This window comes from Syngnathus scovelli, chromosome 7, assembly GCF_024217435.2.
Source record: "Syngnathus scovelli strain Florida chromosome 7, RoL_Ssco_1.2, whole genome shotgun sequence".
NCBI classification, from domain to species: Eukaryota; Metazoa; Chordata; class Actinopteri; order Syngnathiformes; family Syngnathidae; genus Syngnathus; species Syngnathus scovelli.
Genome location: NC_090853.1, coordinates 16,956,383 through 16,977,837, shown reverse-complemented (window position 1 = coordinate 16,977,837; position 21,455 = coordinate 16,956,383). Strand labels below are relative to the sequence as shown.

The 21,455-nt window shown below is 43.8% G+C and overlaps 1 protein-coding gene across 5 annotated transcripts in view; it reads right to left on the bottom strand.

Moving 5' to 3' along the window:
- brip1 (BRCA1 interacting helicase 1) overlaps nucleotides 1-21,455 on the bottom strand; it is a 280,957-nt gene that overhangs the window by 28,223 nt on the left and 231,279 nt on the right. The window lies entirely within an intron of this gene.

Below are 21,455 nucleotides of genomic sequence, written 5' to 3'. Positions count from 1 at the left end.
GCCCCCCGGCTGGGCGCCTGGACATTGGGGTTCACCCCGTTGAACGAGAGGGTAGCCTCCCTCCGCCTTCGGGTGGGGGGACGGGTCCTGACTGTTGTTTGTGTCTATGCACCAAACAGCAGCTCAGAGTACTCACCGTTCTTGGAGGCCCTGGAGGAGGTGCTGGAGAGCGCTCCTTCTGGGGACTCCATCGTTCTACTGGGTGACTTCAATGCTCACGTGGGCTATGACAATGAGACCTGGAAGGGCGTGATTGGGAGGAACGGCCCCCCCTGAACTGAACCCGAGCGGTGTTCTATTATTGGACTTCTGTGCTCGACGGAGATTTTCTATAATGAACACCATGTTCAATTATAAGGGTGTTCATGTGTGCACTTGGCACCAGGACACACCCTAGGCCGCAGTTCGATGATTGACTTTGTAGATTTGCGGCTGCATGTTTTGGACACTCGGGTGAAGAGAGGGGCGGAGCTGTCAACGAATGACCACCTGGTGGTGGGTTGGCTCCGATGGTGGGGGAAGATGCCGGTCCGACCTGACAGACCCAAACGCTCTGTGAGGGTCTTCTGGGAACGTCAGATAGAATCTTCTGTCAGGAAGAGCTTCAATTCCCACCTCCGGCAGAGCTTTTCCCACGTCCCGGGGGAGGCGCGGGACATTGAGTCCGAGTGGACCATGTTCCGCGCCTCCATTGTTGAGGCAGCCGACCGGAGCTGTGGCCGTAAGGTCGTTGGTGCCTGTCGTGGCGGCAATTCCCAAACCTGCTGGTGGACACCGGCGGAAAGGGATGCCGTCAAGCTGAAGAAGGAGTCAGCTGACAGGTACCAGATGGCCAAGCGGAACGCGGCCTCGGTTGTTGCTGAGGCAAAAACCCGAGCGAGGGAGGAGTTCGGCGAGGCCATGGAGAATGACTTCCGGACGGCTTCAAGGAAATTCTGGTCCACCATCCGGCGTCTCAGGAGGCGGAAGCAGTGCACCGTCAACACTGTTTACAGTGGAGATGGTGTGCTGCTGACCTCGACTCGGGACGTCGTGAGTCGGTGGGGAGAATACTTTGAAGACCTCCTCAATTCCACCTACACACCTTCCATTGTGGAAGCAGGGCCTGGAGACTCTGAGGCGGACTCTCCAATTTCTGGGGTAGAGTTAGTTAAAAAAACTCCTCGGTGGCAAGGACCCGGGGGTGGATGAGATCCGCCCGGAGTTCTTAAAGGCTCTGGATGTTGTGGGGCTGTCATGGCTGACACGCCTCTACAACAGTGGGTGGACATCGGAGACGGTGCCTCTGGATTGGCAGACTGGGGTGGTGGTTCCCCTCTCTAAGAAGGGGGACCGGAGGGTGTGTTCCAATTACAGGGGAATCACACTCCTCAGCCTCCCTGGTAAGGTCTATCCAGGGGTGCTGGAGAGGAGGGTCCGTCGGGAGATCGAACCTCGGATTCAGGATTCAGGGTGCATGGGAGTTCGCCCAACAAGTCCACATGTGTCTTGTGGACTTGGAGAAGGCGTTTGACTGTGTCCCTCGGGAGGTTCTGTGGTGGGTGCTTCGGGAGTACGCGGTGCCGTGCCAACTGATAAGGGCGGTTTGGTCCCTGTATCACCGATGCCAGAGTTTGGTCCGCATTTCCGGCAGTAAGTTGGATTCGTTCCCAGTGAGGGTTGGACTCTGCCAAGGCTGCCCTTTGTCACCGATTCTGTTCATAATTTTTATGGACAGAATTTCTAGGTGCAGCCGAGGCGTTGAGGGTGTCCCGTTTGGGGACCTCAGCATCGCATCCTGCTTTTTGCAGATCACGCGGTGCTATTGGCTTCTTCAAGCTGCGATCTCCAGCTTTCACTGGAGCAGTTCGCAGCCGAGTGTGAAGCGGTCGGGATGAGGGTCAGCACCTCCAAGTCCATGGTCCTCGGTCGGAAAAGGGTGGAATGCCCTCTCCGGATCGGGGATGAGATCCTGCCCCGAGTGGAGGGGTTCAAGTATCTTGGGGTTTTGTTCACGGCTGAGGGCAGGTTGGAGCGCGAGATCGACTTGCGGATTGGTGCAGCGTTGGCAGCAATGCAGACTCTGTACCGGTCTGTTGTGGTGAAGAGAGAGCTGAGCCAAAAGGCAAAGTTCTCGATCTACCAGTCGATCTATGCTCCTACCCTCACCTATGGTCACGGGCTATGGGTCATGACCGAAAGAACGAGATCCAGGATACAAGTGGCCGAAATGAGTTTCCTCCGCAGGGTGTCCGGGCTCTCCCTTAGAGATAAGGTGAGAACTTCGGTCATCCGGGAGAGACTTGGAGTAGAGCCGCTGCTCCTCCACGTTGAGAGGAGCCAGATGAGATGGCTCGGGCATCTCATCAGGATGCCTCCTGGACGCCTCCCTGGGGAGGTGTTCCGGGTATGTCCCACCGGTAGGAGCCCCCTGGGATGACCCAGGATGCGCTGGAGAGACTATGTCTTTCAGCTGGCCTGGGAACGCCTTGGGATCCCCCGGGATGAGCTGGATGAAGTGGCTGGGGAGAGGTAAGTCTGGGAGTCCCTCCTAAAACTGCTGACCCCACGACCCGACCCCGGATAAACAGAAGAAGATGGATGGATCAATCGAGCCCCAACTCCAGGCCTGGGTGAAACAAGTTAAAGGTTAAGAAATGTGATGTGAGTGAAGGAATGGGGTCGAAATACAAAAAGTCCTGCCTAGCTACAAAAACAGATATGCTCAAACCTCATTGAATAAAGTACATAAGCAGACAAGTATGTTCACATATTAAATAAATAAAAGAATAAAAACTACAAGCAATAAAACTACAAGCAGAACAGGAGCACTGCAAGTCAGCCATAACCGATCACTGTAAAAGAGAAAACCACATCATGGACTGGGAAAAGGCCAGAGTCATCCGCACTGAAGAAAATAAACATCAGCGTTGGATCAGGGAGGCCATTGAGATCCACAAGCGGGGCCCGAGGACCATCAACAGGGATGAGGGAGCCTATATTCTCTCTACAACCTGGAACAGCATTCTGGTGAGGTGGATGGACAGCAGAGGGCGTGGCTCACCTGTCAAATCTGACAGGTGAGCCACGCCTTCATCCATCAGCTGATAAAGACGCGTCACTATCACATCTGTGACACTCAGATGAAGGCGGAAGAAACCGCCGAAACATGTCAGGTAAAGAATCTAAAACAATTTGTTTGATGTAAAAGAAACCAGTGAAGTAAATACGTAGATGATGTCACAGCCAAAAGCTCACATAATTCCGTACAAAATGACAAAATTGAAAGAATGATGAATGGATGAGGTGGAACAGTGTATGTGCAAGAATGGAGGAGAATGTTTACAGGAAGGTCACTTGGAGATAAAACCAGCAGGTGCCAGAGGGAGACAGCCTAGCCAAAGATGATCATCAAGGCTGAAAGACGGAAAGGAAAACAACAGCCCCCACACATCGAATCGCCCATAATCAGCACCCAACCCCACGGAACCAGCTCTCACCAAACCAGCACCCACTCCCATAGAATCAAAGTCTCCTGCGAACTTGCCCCACCCCAAAGACTCATCACCCATCAAACTCGGCCCACACTGGCCGACTGAATATAAGCTGACCAAAGAACCTTGAACGTTGCCTTTTCTGAATGGAGACTTTCCGCTCTTGAAAGGCCCAGCGCTGTATTGTACTTTCCTTAAAACTGAGCTTTCTGAACAAGAATTGTGATTGAACTCAACCAACCTGTGTAAGTCTAATTTCTGCTTCAGTGTCTTAGCATTTTCCTACATCTGAAGAAATCAAACGAGCACGCAGTGAGTAAATCGGATAACAATTGGCAATGGCTTTTGCCGTGAGGCGCAGATAGCGCGCTCCCTAAATTGTGGACGAAATCCAACATGCTATTTAAAATATCAAACATTTCTCCTTTTTTTTTTTACCACCAATAGGCTTTTCTGTGTAATGTACCTGACCAAAGAGACACCACAAATCAATTCTGAACATTCTGTTTAATGTAAAGAAAAACAGAAACGCAGTATACAACAGTATACAAAGGTTTTTGACACTTGCTGTGCTAACAAAATTTAAGAGGAACATTTAATGATCATACATCAAAGCAATATCATGGATTATACATCCTATTGGCCCTTTGTCATGCATACGGGCTAGTCACTCATGCCATTCAATAACTCTGAGATGGTACACCAGTAACTCATCTCTACGGTTCCCTCTGAGTCTCCACACATTCTCCTTAACCGTTCTCCAGGCCCTCTCTATATGCTGAGTATGTGCACCTGTTTGAGCATTGACATGAGATACACTGTGATTGACAGTGAAATGGTTGTAGCCTAGCTGAGCATTATGATAAGCCCGCCTTTCATCACTTATTATTGTAGACACCACTTTGACATGATACGCTGTGCCACCAGGTCCTGCCTTCTTTTCTCTACTAAGCGAAGAACAGGCTTTGCATGTTTTTTCACTCTCCGACTCACGCCTAGCATCCCAAACACCCACTTGCAACACTTATAAAGGATAATTTAATGATTATTTACCATAAATTACTTCAATGGACCAGTTGGTTCGGCTGCAAAAGCTGAGTGAGCGTTCAAATTGAGAGACTGAGATAATATGAATTATTTTGCCGGCTTCAGTGAAAAATATAGGAAAATATTAACAGTTTTGAAACACATAAACAACATAGAAAATAGAAAACAAATTGTTCACACTCGCAATACATCATTGGCTAATGGAAATTTATGTTCATCTTTTTCTTTTTCGGGTGCACCCAGTGTTAGGGTTTTCCAGGTTATCTTTATCGTAAGATTATGTTGGAATGTAGACTATAATGATTAAATCAATCTTGTCTTGCCCTCACAATGCAGAGTAAGATGAAGTGGTTGCTTCCTCTGCTTGATTGACCAGCTGCAGGGGAAGCAATCAAAGTTGTTCTGTTTCCCACAACAGTGTAAAACACCCCCTGCTCTGATCTTATCAGAGGCCGGGGGTTCACCAAACCTGTCCACTCTCACCCCCACTCTGTTCCTCCTAATAAATATGCCCTTGCGGGGAGGAGACTTTCAGATTTCATTCCTTGAGCGAGTGAACTCTCCACCTGCAGGTGTCAAAAAGGACTTGCTTGTCTCCCGTGTGGTTCTTGCAAAATAAGTTGGAGTGAGCAAATCTCTAACATTTTGGTGCCGAAACCCGGGATCCCTCATACCCGCTATCTGGCTGATGAAGGAGAACGTGCTGCATTGTCGACAAGCCAACGTCCATTAAGATGACCTGGAGGAAAAAGTCCTGGGAAGAGAATTCTTCGCTGGGCCAGGATCTTAGGTCTGCCTTCGTCTGACAGAGGTGGATTGACGGGACCCGGCAGTGTGATTGAGTGTGTGACTGGTAGGATAAATTGACTAAGAAGCAGTTCTAGCGTTGATCCACGGCAATAAAACAGGCTAGTAATCTGTCGAAAGGTCAATTTAAACCTGCATTGAGGATCCTCAAAGAAAAAAAAAAATGAAAAAAATTGTAAAACCTTAAACTACTTAAATTAATATGGGAAATAAGAACGGTAAATCTCTTGCGGCAATTGGGCGAGGAAACACTTGGTGGAAGCGGACACTGCTTGGTTTACAAAAAACATGCAGTGGCCCAGAGACGCTGATAAAGGGATTGAGAAAGGCAAAAGTTCTGATGTATTTCATCTAGATGATGATAATGATCTAAATAAAGATACAACGATCTTCTACCAAAGTTCCCAAAGGGGCAGAGGAAGAGTTAGATACCAACAACGTCGCAAGCCACCATTCAAATCAAAACCCCCATCAGATTCAGACAACTGTTGGAACTGTGGGAGACGAGGACACTTGTTTTGCAAAACAATATCAATCAAAGGGTGGAGGAAGGAGCAGAGGAAAAGCCACATTTTTAGCATGACAAGCTTCCTCCTCTTTGATCGCTTATGCTCATACAGAGAAAGAAAGAATAGATGCCCATATGACAGCAAAACATGTCATTGTCAGATTATTAGAATTGTTTTTTAGATTATTAGAAGTCCTGTCCATCCAAGAAGTATGACAATGCTGTTTGTATGCCCAATTACAAATGACTAGAGCTCAAATTGTGTTACACTAAAGTTAAAATATGCAAATCAAGTGGTAAAGAAATGCAACTTGCTTCTAGAAGATAAATAAATAAAATTAGAATGTGCTGTCCTCGTGTGCATGGGAGCGACCAGCTCATGATTGACCACAGGAAATGGCCAGCCTGTGACGAATCATTGGTGCTGGGAACTACCTTTTGCGTGCGAGAGCTGTGCATGTGTGTCCGTATATGTTAAAATGATGAACATTGGCTAAAGTTTTAGTATAAAAAATTTTTTTGCTAGACTGTGGTCTATCCAATTTGCACCGCAGAACAGAAATGATTTTGAAAGATAAAAATGAGAGGAAAAAGAGAGAAATCTGTTTGCCAGCAGAAACTAATCCATTTAACATGCACTAGTTAAATGTCGAGCCCACATGAGAAATTCGAAAAAAAAAAAAAAAACGACAGAACATGCTTTCAGGAATTGGAAGAAGCTAAATTGTGAATTTAAGATTTTGCAATGCTTCATTTAATAGGAATAATTGATTGGCTGTGTTATAAGATTATACAAAATTCTAAATGCAAGCTAAATCTGAGAGATTGAGTTCTTCAAATTTAAAAACAAAGAAAAAATTCAGATTAATTTGCCAATTGTTTGTTTTAGTTAAGTTTTTTTTGAATTGGTGGATTGTTCTACCAGGAAACCTGAGTTGAAAATGATATATGAATGTTGTGTGGTGAGCTTGGATGAATTGGGACCAATGTGATAGAAAGACTCCTTTTTGGAGACTGTGTGTGAGTTGCCAAGCCTCAAAAGGAGGGAGTGAGTAGGACAGATAGTGGAAGATAGTAATAATACAACACTTTATGACAATGAATTTTCGAATACATTTGCTGTTATACTGTGGTAATTTTTTTATTCTGGTGTAGATAGGTTAGCAACACGAGCGATTTAGAGGTTAAAAAGAAAGACAGTTAAAAGAAAACATTTTTGATTTGGACAATTGCAGGCTAACAGGAACATGAGAACGATAAGAACTACGAGGTGGGATACAATTTCATTGGGGAGATTGAGAATTCACAGCACCATACTCTAAGTCACATTTTTGAGCAAGCATGACAATAACATGTGAGAGGTCAAGACATACAGATCAGGGCTTGATGTGGAAACCAGACCTCGATGAGTTGATTTTCAATAATGATACTGAAGACAACATACTGTCCGATTAATTTGGAACTGTAGATAAAATGTAGCTCAAAAATAGGATGAGTTGCAGGATTTACGATATAAAAACGAGACCGCTGTTATTAGAAGAATTTGAAGTTTGGTAAACAAACGTTACCAGCAAATTGATAGAAGCAGCTACATTTGGAGATAGTCTTACAAGTTTGATGTCCCAGCCTGTCATTCTCAGTGTCAGGGTCCCTGAAACCCAATCCGAGACTTCGCCTGCAGCCGTGAACAACCACAAAATGGTGCCTGGCTCTGAAGCACCTTTGACCTTTGGCGAAGGACAAGAAAAGACTGCTGTTGTGCTTGGAGGAGGACAAGTACACTCCGGAGGAAATACAACATCCTCGGGGACGGAAAAGACAGTGAAAAGCGGAGAAACTCACAATGATGAAAATTGACTCATTTGAACAATGGACTCATTCAAGAGTGATGGATGGGGTCGCTCTGAAGCAACAACAAAAGAACACCAACTTGAGAGGGTGAAGTGCAGCAAGATATGGACTTGGAGTGTCCGACAACCAAATCGCACTCCTTGCTACGGCGTTCCCAAATTTGGTGGAGCTTGGTTCAAAGTGGAAGGGAGGTTCATTGTGCATTGAGTTTGACAGAACTGAGGAAGCTAGGTTGCTCAGTGTACCTACTCAATACAATAGTAAGTTTTTTTTGTACCACAGTGGAGGTTGGATGGTCAGAAAGTTAGGTACGTTCAATTTTTGACATTCACACATTCATGCATAGGAGTCACAAGGCGACAGTTAACAAGACAATGACTGCAATAGGGGCCACCTACGACTCCACCGACATGAAAAAGTAGAAGTGAGAGAGCAGAGTATGGGATTATATGCTAAAACGTCTGCTATACAGTTACCAATAGGAGATTCTATCAAAAGAAGCTACATGAGAGATGGATTAGAATCCCTTTGTCTGTGTGTTCTGTGTTTGTGTGTAATCTCTGTAAAATTGTGACAATCTGTTGTTGTTCGTCTGAACTTTGTATGCCGTTTTGTGTATGTGTGCGTGCAGATGTGTGGGGATGTGTGTGTGTGTGTGTGCGCACACCCTGTGTGGGTGCGAGCGTGTGAGGAGAAAGAAGGCATGGATAAGACAATCTCTTTTACACCAGGAGGCAATAAATGGGAACGCCCCTGTCATAAATAGTCTTTGGTTAAAGGGAATCATTAGGAAGTGTTCAAAGTCTTCCCGCATACACTCCTATTTGCCAGTTAAATGGGCACTACAATTGACTACGACAGTTGCAAGCAACAGATGAAGAGCAGTCCTTGGCAGATTATATGATCAGGACGCTCAAACTGTGTCAAAGACAAATTTACTGCCGCCTGATCTTTCCTCCTCACAGGTCGACAACCCCATCAATCCAGGAGACTGGGTCTACATCAAGGTCATCAAAAGAAGGAACTGGGCCAGCCACGACGGGAGGGACCATTCCAAGTCTTGCTGACTACACATGTTGCATCCAAGGTTGCAGGACCCACAAATGCATTAACGACGACTGCTCTCCAGGAGGAAACTGGATGGGAGCTTTGGACATCACCGCTGTGTGCCAGGATGAGAGAGCCGTTTTCAAGGTGTAAGGGCTCTACTACCAACATGGCTGCACCATCGGACGGGACCTACTTCATCCAGAAGTTCAGAGGCACTGCCTCACCTGCATCCTATGGGTGCACGTGCCTGTTGAGAACAGATCGTGGTTTTGTAGTCACAAAAGTTGTCCGATGCTGCCTGCCAACTGGACACGAGTGTGTGCGCCAGTTTGTGTGACAGACCTCACCTACAGACTAGAACATCATCAGCTGACGAAAACACGAGCACATATACAACTTCTTAGACGTGGCAGATGTGATAATGATAATGAGACGTGGATTGCGTAGATGCTGTTCTGTTGAGCATGTTTTACAGAAACTTGCTGATTTGACCATCGAAAATGCTTCGCAAGTGATGGATACAATGATGTGCTGTTTCTGTGTTTTTCTTTTTATTTTTTATTGATAGCATTCTGGTCGCCTGTGGCAAAGGGGCCGTGTAAGAATTTTCCTGCTAATGACATCTGGCCAGCAGGTTTTTTGCTTACACAATAAGCTTGATCTGGGGCCTCATCTTCACTGGACGGTGTTGCTATCATTGTTTGTTGTTTTTATTTTTGCTGTTCTTCTTTCTTCATAATACATATATATATGTTTTTTCTTACTTGTCTTTATTGTTTGGGGTGACATAATCATATGATAAAACAGGAGGGAGATGTTAGGGTTTTCCAGGTTATCTTTATCATAGGATTATGTTGGAATGTAGACTATAATGATTAACCAATCTTGTCTTGCTCTCACAACGTAGTAAAGTAAAGTGGTTGCTTCCTCTGCTTGAGTGACCAGCTGCAGAGGAAGCAATCAAAGTTGTTCTGTTTCCCACAACATCGTAAAACACCCCCTGCTCTGATCTTACCAGAGGCCGGGGGTTCACCAAACTTGTCCACTCTCACCTCCACTCTGTTCCTCCTAATAAATATGCCCTTGCAGGAAGGAGACTTTTCAGACTTCATTCTGGAGCGAGTGAACTCTCCACCTGCAGGTGTCTAAAAGAACTTGCCTGTCTCCCGTGTGGTTCTTGCAAAATAAGTTGGAGTGAGCAAATCTCTAACAGCGACTTTGATGAAAGAGTGATTTTGAGCAGGTTGAATGTTAGAAAGAAACACGTAGCTTTTGGATTGATAATTAACTAGAAAAAAATGGAGAACCAGTAACACGTGTAGAAGATGTGTGAACTGAGAAATTAAGAAACGTTTTGGAAAGAAAGTCAAACTAAATGATGATGAAATCATATGTAGTACTACAAAACTTTACTACATATGGATTCTCTAAATCATACAATTGAGTAAAATAAAACATACGTTTTGATTTGTATTCAAATTTCTAAGATTCTTGTGATAAACGATTGAAAAGTAACTAAAGAAACTACAAGAAAGTGAAAATGTCTAATCATTTGCTAGCTGAGTCGCTCCCCATTCGGGGAGGCCATCCATTTACTTGCTAAGCTAGTTGTCAAAACAGTCCAATTGCCACGAAGAGCAGCTATGTGCACGTGTGCAGTACACACACACAAACGAGACTGATAAGGTGTCACGAGGTAACAAGTTTGCAGACAGATTCCACAAAGCTGCAGCGCAAAAGACACTTCAAATTTTATATACACAAGAAGCAGATTAGATCACTGAAACATTTTTAAAGATGTGCGGCGACAAAGTCCATAGAGTGAAATTCAATTATGGACGAAAAGAGGGGCAAGATTAGAGAATGGCATCTATAAATGACCTACCCTACCAAAGAACCTATGCAAATGGGCAGCAATATTGAGCCATGGTGCGCGTCACATGGCTCAAGAGGAGGGATAGTGGGGCAGGTCAGTCAGCTTTATACAACATATGGATTTGATTCATATTCAAAACATTTTCAAAACAAAACAAACGTTTTTTTTTTGTAGAGCTTGTTTCAAAAAAAAAAACACTCCTATTTGCCAGTTAAATGGGCACTACAATTGACTACGAGAGTTGCAAGCAACACATGAAGAGCAGTCCTGGGCAGATTATCTAATCAGGACGCTCAAACTGAAAGATGTGTCCAATGCAAATTTACTGCCGCCTGATCTCTCCCCCTCACAGGTGGACAACCCTATCAATCCAGGAGACTGGGTCTACATCAAGGTCATCAAAAGAAAGAACTGGGCCAGCCCGCGGTGGGAGGGACCGTTCCAAGTTTTGCTTGCTACTCCCACGGCGGTAAAAATTTCTCAACGGCCCAGCTGGATTCACCTCAGCCACTGCAAGTTGCAGAGAGTGCTGGACCCCTAATTCGGAGTGGTGGGGAAGCCTGACTACAAAGGGGCCCCATCGTTTAGGGTGAGGCGTCTCAATGTTGGTGAAGAATTCATCGATCCCCACTCCGCTAGGCGAGGGGATGTCCCGGTGTCTCCGCCATCCTAGTAGCAACGGGGCTCCATATGCCAGATGGATCCTCTGCTGCGTTGTGGTTGGAGCGTGCTATGGTCTATTGACTCATCTGAACAGACCAAATGACAATGTTGCCCGTGGTAAACGATGGTCACATGATGAGAACTTTGAGGACTGGTCATGGGACCCCAGAAACCCATACAAAACCAACACTTGGTACGTCAGGTTCACTGTGAGAGCTCACACACAGGAGGCGTGCTATGTGTGTTCGAAACTCCCCCCTTCCTCCACGCAAGTTCGCTTGGAGGCCAGAGCAATGAATGTCACTGAAGCAAAATGTATGGCATCCATGGGAGGAGTTGGATATCAGCACCGTGCCGTCGCAGTCAAAGATGCCGACCCTTACCGCCCTGGACTTGCTGACGGTGCCTGTGATCAGCTATTCTGGACAAATCTCAATGTGACTGTTAAAGGACGAACAATACCACGTGGCCTACACAGAGAGACCAGCTGGAGTGAATTACACGTTACATCCAAGGTAACAAGACCCACGTCTGCATTAACGACGACTGCTCTCCAGGAGGAAACTGGATGGGAGCTCTGGACATCACCGATGAGTGTCAGGATAAGAGAGCCATTTCAGGTGGTGAGGGCTCTCCAACCAACATGGCTACACCATTGAACGGAACATATTTCATACAGAATGGCTGGTGGCTTTGTGGTCACAAGGTTTATCCGATGCTGCCCGCCAACTGGACAGGAGTGTGTGCACCAGTGTGGGTGACAAAAAGGGGGGAACAAAAAAACGATCTCCGTGAGTGGGTTCAAGCACAGAATACAGCACGTTGAAGTCAAATTCACTCAGTATTCTCGTGTGCGACTAAAACAGCAAGTAGCAATATTAGCACATTAAGCTAATAGCTAACAGTAATGGCTGATTGCCGAAAAGTCGCACTCACCTACCGAGTTGAATTAACTCGTGCGCAGTGACTGGAAAGCTCCTGCTTTAGTACAGCAATATCAAAGGATTCACAATCTGCTTTACTCTCTTTTACGTCGATGTTCTCTCACTGTGTTCATTCGCGTCTGTATCTATCCGCTATCACTCCGCCATTTAGCTTCGGCCTCTAAATGTTGTGAATTATTACAGAACGAATAATCTGTGACTCAAAAGTAATTTTCATTAGTATCTTGAAATGTGTACTTGCCTTTCGTTTATGTCTAAAGTGGCTCTCATCAATGGTGACAAACTGCTGTCGTCCCCCCAACGTCGGACAAGGCTCTGCTGGCATTTGATTTTGGCTTAATATTGCCCCAAGTCCAACGGGAATAGAATCCACAATGACGTGTTTCCGCATCCTGTTTGAAGTATGCCATAACGTGAACTCGCCAGCTGTCTTTTAAGCTCCGCAAAAGCTGATTCCTGGTCGGCTTCCCATGTCCATTGGCATTATTGTCTCGTGAGTCTCTGCAGTGGTTCAGACATCGTCGCAAAATTAGGAAGGAACCTGCCACAATAGTTGACAAGCCCCATGAAACTTCTGACTTCAGTTGCAATTGTTGGGTGGCTCGTGATCTCTACTGCTTCAATTTTGGACTGAGCTGCCCCAATGCCACTTTTGGACAGCACATGACCCATAAACGCAAGCTCTGAGATCCTGAGTTAGCATTTTTCTCTATTGACTATTAGGCCTCTTTCCTGCAGTCGCTGCATGACTTGATGTAGTCTCTTGACATGCCGTTGGGTGGTATTTCCTGAAACAATGATGTCATCTGCTATATTGTGTACTTCAGGAATGCCATGTCAAAATCAGAATCACCTTTATTGTCGCTGTACACAGTACATCGAAATTTGAGCGCTGCTCCCTTTGGTACAAAAAGCAAATTAAAATAAAAGAGCATTAGAGTACACAAAATAAAATGTAAAAATCATATAAAATATATAGAAAACCCAGTAGTATGTACAGGCAGGTTATTCCTCCTGAGCACTCTCAGGATGTGGAGACGCTGCTGGGCTTTCCTTACCACCACTGAGGTGTTCACAGTCCAGATGAGGACCTCAGATATCTGCATTCCCAGGAATCTCATGGTGTGGACCCTTTCTACCCCTAAACCGGCTCGACGAAGAGAGTGGGTCACATCAAATAGACTTCTGACTGGCCACGGCATAACGGAAAAGAACCTACACCGCTGGGGCATTCGAGTGTTACCAACGTGTCCGCGGTATTGGGAGGGGGAGCAGGGCACTGATCACATCCTCAACATATGTCTCATCACGAGATTGGCTGGAGGCATTCAAACCGTGCTGAACTGTGAAGAGGCATTTAGCAACTGGCTGAGAGACAAGGGGGTCGTGGTTTGACAGCCAAACAATACTACTAACATCAGTCTGGAAAAGAGTGTGGTGCCTCAGCTGTGGAAGACGTCCTGCATCGTCCCTGTCCCGGCTGGAGAAGCCGCGACCCGCAGAGCTAAATTATTTCAGACCAGTCGCGCCGAGTTCACACATAATTAAGACTCTGGAGCAATTGCTATTTCACCACCTCAGGCCTCAGGTTCTGCATGCTCTCGGCCCTCTATAATTTGCGTATCGGGAGAAGGTGGCGATGGATGCTGTTGCTTATATGCTGCGTCTCTCTCTCTCTCTGTCTCTCTGTCTCTCTCTGTCTCTCTCTCTCACCGGGACAAGGGAAAAGGGCTTGTGAGGATTACTTTCCTGGATTTCTCCAGTGGCTTTAACATCATTCAGCCTGTGCTCCTGAGTAAGAAGGTGTTGGTGATGGGTGTGAGCTCACACCTGAGGGCATGGCTCATGGATTACCTAATGGGCAGATCTCAGTATGTGCGCATGGGAGGCTGTAGGTCAGGAACGGTGAGGAGCAGTGTGGGAGGTCCGCAGGGAACGGTGCTCTCTCCCTTCCTATTCACCCTGTACACCTCTGACTTCCAGTATAACTGAGTTCTGCTATGTGCAGATGTTTGCGGACAACACTGCTATTGTTGGCTGTATTAGAGATGGACGGGAGGAGGAATATAGGAGCCTGGTCACAGCGACCTCTTACCCTACGATTTCCTGGCAACCAGTTTAGGGTGTCCCCCGCCTAGTGCCCGATGACACAATGATGATGTAAAAGCTTCAGAACGCCCGTGACCCCTGTGGGGACATGCGGTATGGCAAATGGATGGATGGGTATATAACCTTATTTAAAATACACCAGAGTAAAAGATACTATGATAAAACATAACCTCAATGAACGGACAAAAGTCAGGCAAAATCTCATAGGAAATAGAAAATGGCCGACTTCCTGAGTTTTTGATTTAAGCTCTAGAGACTTTTTGTAGAGCTGTTACATACGTATGTCCCGAATTTTCAGTAGATCTTCATGAAACGTTCAACAGGGGCTGTTTCATCAAACGTTTGTAGAGGGCACAACTAGTTAATTTTTTTTAAAGGTGCAATAAACTCATTAAGTAATTAGCAATTTACCAGGTGAGATGTGTGTGCCAAGTTTCATGTTTTTATGAATGTTAAGGCTATCAAAATCTGCCTTTTTTTAGCAAACAAAAAAAGCTTTGGTTTGATTTTTTTATTATCATGAATATATATATCCCAAAAACATGCTTGGTAGGCCAATTGAGCACTCCAAATTGCCCCTAAGTGCGAGTGCGGATGGTTGTTTGTCTCTGTGTGCCCTGCGATCGGCTGGCAACCGGTTCAGGGTGTCCACCGCCGACTGCCCGATGACTGCTGGGATAGGCTCCAGCACACCCGCGACCCCCGTGGGGACAAGCGGTATAGAAAATGGATGGATAGATGGATCATGAAAATGTGGTACAGATATTGGATGGATAGATGGATGTTTCGATGAATCACGCAGTTTCAATACAAACAGATAAAACCTCTAGTTCTTTAATGTGTAACCTCTATTAAGTTAAAAAGTGGGGCTAATTTAAAAATAAATCAAATACTGGACTTCCTCTTAGGTTTAGTAGATTGCTCCAAAAGACGTTTTTTGTAGGTCTTTGGCTGTTAGACATACCCACCACATTTTCATAGTTCTAGGTTTAGTTTAGTTTATTGTTTAGCACATATTATTACAGCAATAACAGTGCAAGGAGGGAGACGAAGCCTAGGGCTTGTAGAGAGTTCCACTCCTGTTATATATACAAACAAAGTGTAAACAAACAAAGTGCTGTGTAGTCAAATGTCACTCAAGTGTTTGAAAAATATAAGTAAATAAACAAAAGCATAACAAGCTAAATATTGATTCATCATATTTATATATGCATATATAAAAATGTGTATGTATACATACATAAACAGATACACTATACAAAATAAGAAACACGCGAAACAAAATAGACACTTAGCGATGTTGAAGCAATCAAAGAGACACCAGGTAGGAATAGCTGAAAGGGAACAAAAGAACTGCAAACAGAAAATAACAAAACAAGGAAGAATCAGAGTATAAATTGTGGTTTAAGTTGATGTTCTTACTATGGATCAGCTGAGTGCAGTGGAGTAATTATGGACTGGTAGGATCATGAGTGGAGAAGGTGGTGTTTCAGGTGCTTTCTAAAAGCAGCCTGTGAAGATATGGATCGGATATGGATTGGTAGCTCATTCCAGAGTGAGGGCCCTCTAAAGTGGATATTATATTGATGGTGTGATGTTCGACAGGAAGGTGGGTGAAGATTGTCCCTCTGTCTTGTTGGATATAAATGAATGTCTGATACAAATGTGAAGAAATTATGAAAAGTGGCTGGAAGACAGTGTTTCCTATATATGTATTTATGGATGAGTAGACAGGTTTGATGAATATTTACTTTATCAATTGACAGTAGTGAATAATTTCTAAACAGTGCCGATGGTTCATATCTATTTGAAAATGAGCTCATTCTTAGGAACTTCTTTTGTATGATGAGTAATTTGTTGAGGTATGTTGGATATGTGGCTGCCCAGACTATGTTGCAGTAATTGAGTAAAGGAAACAGGAAGCTATAATACAGAGTGAGATGAGCAGAAGGATGGCCCAAGGGACACATTTTTCGTGAAATACCTAGCATTTTCATAGATCTTTTGCAAACCAAATCAATATGTTCAGCCAGTTTAAGTGTTCGTCTACTATAACTCCTAGGAATTTGGTGCTAGTAACTTGTTGGATTTCGTTAATGTTTATGTAAATTTTGGTCTGTTCTTTGGGGTAAGATTTATTTATATTGCAGAAGATCATGAAGTTACATTTTTTTATATTGAGTGTCAACGTATTTGTTTTGAGCCATTTTGTAACTGCGGCTGTAATAAAACTCAGCATTCACACTTGCAATGAGGGAATTAAAATCATTGTGGGTGGCAATGAGGTTGGTATCGTCCGCAAATAACAGAGGGAGAAAATTAGAAGAAGACATGGAGAAATCATTTATGTACACCAAAAAAAATAGAGGACCCAATACTGAGCCCTGCGGGACCCCAAACAGTATTTTAGATCTGTTGGAAGAACAACAGATCTTCCAACATACATACATATTGTTCTCTGTTGGCGAGATAGTTTGTGAACCATTTCAGGGCAGAATCGTTAACTCCATATCTCTCTAGCTTAGGAATGAGGATCTTATGGTCGACAGTATCAAACGCTTTGCTTAGATCTAGAAAGACACCAAGAGCGAATTTCTTATTGTCAAGAGCTGTTGAGATATGGTTGACAAGCTGAAGCAGTGCATGCTCAGTGGAAAACTTTTTGCGGAAACCATATTGATGCTTGTAGAGAATATTGTTTGTTTCTAGGTGCTTTGCCAATCTTGAATAAATCAATTTTTCTAGAATCTTAGAGAAGCATGGAAGAATGGATATAGGCCGAAAATTACCATATTCATTTGTCTCACCAGCTTTGAAAATAGGAATGACTTTAGCAATTTTTAGTTCTTGGGGTACAATGCCAAATTTTAAAGATAAGGAGAAAATGTGTGTCAGTGGGATTATTATTGAATAAATGATTTTCTTAATAAGTATGCTTCTGATCTCGTCATCGCCAGGGGCTGAGTTTTTCAAGCTCATGACGATGCTGTAAACTTCCTCAACAGTAGGAGGGTCAAGAATGGAGAGTGAAGGAAACTGCCCTTTAATTAGGCAACAGGGGCTTGCATCAGAGGTTGAGAAGCTAGATGCCAAGGTAGCGCCAACATTTACAAAGAAATCATTGAAACCATTAGAAATATCTATTGGGTGAGAATGGGGTCCATTCTTCCCCAGCATCTCACTTGGGGTAGATGTTTTAGATTTTTTGCAATGTAATAAATGGTTGATAAGATTCCATGTTGTTTTAATGTCACCAGAGGCTTGAGTAAATTTATCAGCATAGTAAGTTTGTTTGGTTTTCCTTAGTAATACTGTACATTTATTTTTATATTTCTTGTATGTTTCTATATTTATAGGGGTGGGATTTGCAATAGAGTTTCTATAAAGTTTTTTTTTTTTTTACGTGAAGATTTTTTTAGTTCATCCGTTATCCATTGTTTCCGCTTAGAGTTATTTTTACGACTAGAAATTAAAGGTTAGGTGAAACATACAACAGAACCTTTATTGATGAAATTTTGTAGAGGGCGCTACAGAGCCATTTTTAAAATCACATGTGAAACTAATCAGGAACACCCTTATCTGTTTGTGTCCGTAAGTGGTGCAGGTTCACCCTGAGGCACTTACCATTTTATATCAAATTATAAAGTCTGATGAATTGACCGAAGCGGAATCCTCACTGGAAGGGTCTGTAGAAGATAGCTAAACCTTGGAATACAGGTTATTTTAATAACATTAACCTTGCCTGATAAAGAAAAATACAGAGAACCCAACATTTCTGTTCTGGTCCTACAACCATTCGTTCATCTAGGTTTTCCCTTGAGTCATTTGCGGTGCGTTAGCGACATCTATTGTCCACTTTTAGTATACAAAGTCAAAGTCAAAAGTCAAAGTCTGCTTTATTGTCAATTTCTTCACATGCCAAAATATACAAAGAGATCGAAATTATGTTTCCCACTATCCCACGATGACAAGACAGTACACAATATACATACAAGTAAACAACACAAAAAGTAAAAACAAGAAGGCACAAAAAATGAATAAATAAGAGCGATGAATAAATAATGAATAAACAAATAACAATAAATAAGAGGAGCAAAAATAGAGCAAGTGTGCATACAGCAGACAGTCAGAATATAGCGCAAAAGTACAGGTCGTTACGCAGGAGGTGGGAGAGAGTTCAGGATCCTAACAGCCTGGAGTATGAAGCTGTTGGTGAGTCTGGTGGTGCGGGAACGCAGGCTCCTGTACCTCTTCCCAGAGGGCAGAAGATCAAACAAAGAGTGAGCGGGGTGACTCACATCACACACAATCGCGGTCGCCTTGCGGGTGAGATGGGAGGTGTAAATGTCCTTCAGAGAGGGGAGTGAAGCACCAATAATCTTACCAGCTGTGGTCACTATGCGCTGCAGGGCCTTCATGTTGTATTCAGTGCAGCTGAGTGTTTTTCTGGTTTTCTTCTCGTTTGGAACAAGAGCTCAGTTAGACGACACGAGGCAGTTGAAGTTAGCGGTTAACTCAGCTCCGCGAGAAAAGTCTGTTCGAAAGTTTTACAGTTGTGATTCCTGTTAGGGTTTTCCAGGTTACCTTTATCATAGGATTATGTTGGAATGCAACAGGTAATAAATACCTTACCTTGTCCTCCTTATCACAAGATCGTAAAACATCCCCTGAGATGTTTAGACTAGAGGACAAGGGCTTTCTATTCAGCCCACTCATACCCCCACTCTGTTTCTCTTAATAAATATTCTCTTGCAGGAAGGAGAGTCCAGACCTCCATTCGATCATCGCTGCACACACAGCGACGAATGGACTCTCCACCTGCAGGTGTCTAAAAGAACTTGCCTGTCTCCCGTGTGGTTCTTGCAAAGTAAGTTGGAGTGAGCAAATCTCTAACATTTTGGTGCCGAAACCCGGGACCTCTCATACCCGCTATCTGGCTGACGAAGGAGGACGTGCTGCATTGTCGACAAGCCAGCGTCCATTAAGAGGACCTGGAGGAGAAAGTCCTGGGAAGAGAATTCTTCGCTGGGCCAGCATCTTAGGTCTGCCTTCGTCTGACAGAGGTGGATTGACGGGACCCGGCAGTGCAACGAACCAGGGGACAAGTAAGTTAAAGGCCTGAAGTTGTGTGATTGTGTTGTTGTGAAACGCGTAAAATGTAGAGGTGCACGAGAGCCAGCTTGGGTTCAAGTCCCAGTGGAATGAACAGGCTAAGAAAAGCAGAGCTTCTTTTTTGTTCATCGAAGAGGTGCGTAGACTCTTCTTTGTCTGTTCTTCCGAGCTGAGGGATCTGGCTTGGGTTAGAGTCCCAGTGGAAGGAACGTGCTATGAAACACAGAGCTTCTTTTTTGTTAATCAAAGAAGGGCGTAGATTTTTCTTTGTATGTTTTTCCAAGCCAAAGAACAGCTTGGGTTCAAGTCCCAGTGGAAGAAATGGGCTAAGAAAAACAGAGCTTCTTTTTCTTAATTGAAGAAGGGCGTAGATTTTTTCTTTTGTCCGTTTTTCCAAAGCTGTTTGGGAGGGTTTTACACCCATCCCTGGATAGGCCTAAAAAAGCGCTGGAGTTTGTGTGATTGAGTGTGTGACTGGTAGGATAAATTGACTAAATAGCAGTTCTAGCGTTGATCCACGGCAATAAAACAGGCTAGTAATCTGTTGAAAGGTCAATTTAAAGCTGCATTGAGGATCCTCAAAGAAAAAAAAAAATTGTAAAACATTTTAAAACCTTAAACTACTAAAATTAAGATGGGAAATAAGAACAGTAAATCTCTTGCTCTGCTCTTCTTTGAGATGAGAAGTTCATGGCAAGTAGATTTCTTAATTGTATGCAATACATGCTGAAGTGGAAGAAAATGTATGGAGTACAGGGAAATTTGAAATGTGGAAGAAGTGGTAGAAGTGCTAGAGTGTGGTTGAAATCTTCACAAAGAGATGAGAACGAATTCAAGAGACAAAAGCTAGAAAGATGAAAACTGATGCGGTCACAAGTGTTTGTCAGACCAGGAGACAATAAGGCCCCTGTGAGCAGGTGCAAGGCCGCAGCTCAAGCTGCGGCTCAAGCAAGGGGCAAGAGGAGTTTCCGGTCCTATGCAAATCATGTATCGAAATTTAAAAAATCTGAAACCTCTCCCATATGACAGCAAAACATGTCATTGTCAGGTTATCGCAAATCGTTTTAGATTGTTAGAGCCCCTGTCCACACAAGAAGTATGACAATGCTGTTTGTAGGCCCAATTACAAATGAATAGGGATCAAATTGTGTTACACTGAAGTTAAAATATGCAAATCAAGTGGTAAAGAAATGCAACTTGCTCCTAGAAGATAAATAAATAAAATTAGAATGTGCTGTCCTCGTGTGCATGGGAGGGACCAGCTCATGATCGACCACAGGAAATGGCCAGCCTGTGACGAATCATTGTTGCTGAGACCTAGCTTCCGCACGCGAGAGCTGTGCATGTGTGTGCGTATGTGTTAAGTTGAAGAAGATTGGCTAAACTTTTAGTATAAAGAAATTTGCTAGACTGTTGTCTATTCAATTTACACCGCAGAACAGAAACAATTTTGACAGATAAAAATGAAAGAAAAAGAGAGCAATCTGTTTGCGAGCAGAAACTAATCCACACTAGTGCATGTTAGTGTCAAGCCCTCATGAGAAATTCGGAGTTAACAAAACAACAGAACATGCTTTCAGGAATTGGGAGAAGCTAAATTGTAAATTTAAGATTTTGCATTGCTACATTTAATAGGAATAATTGATTGGTTGTGTTATAAGATTATGCAAAATTGAGTTCTTCAAATTTAAAAACAAAGAAAAAATTCAGATTAATTTGCCAGTTGTTTGTTTTAGTTAAGTCTTTTTTGAATTGGTGGATTGTTCTACCAGGAAACCTGAGTTGAAAATGATATATAAATGTTGTGTGGTGAGCTTGGATGAATTGGGACCAATGTGATGGGAAGACTCCTTTTTGGAGACTGTGTGAGATGCATATGATGAGCATTGATGAATGATTGCCTGAATGAAAGGTTGAATGGTTGAAGTCGTTGGCGACTACTATAGAAAATTAGTAGAGCGACTTTGATGAAAGAGTGATTTTGAGCAGGTTGAATGTTAGAAAGAAACACGTAG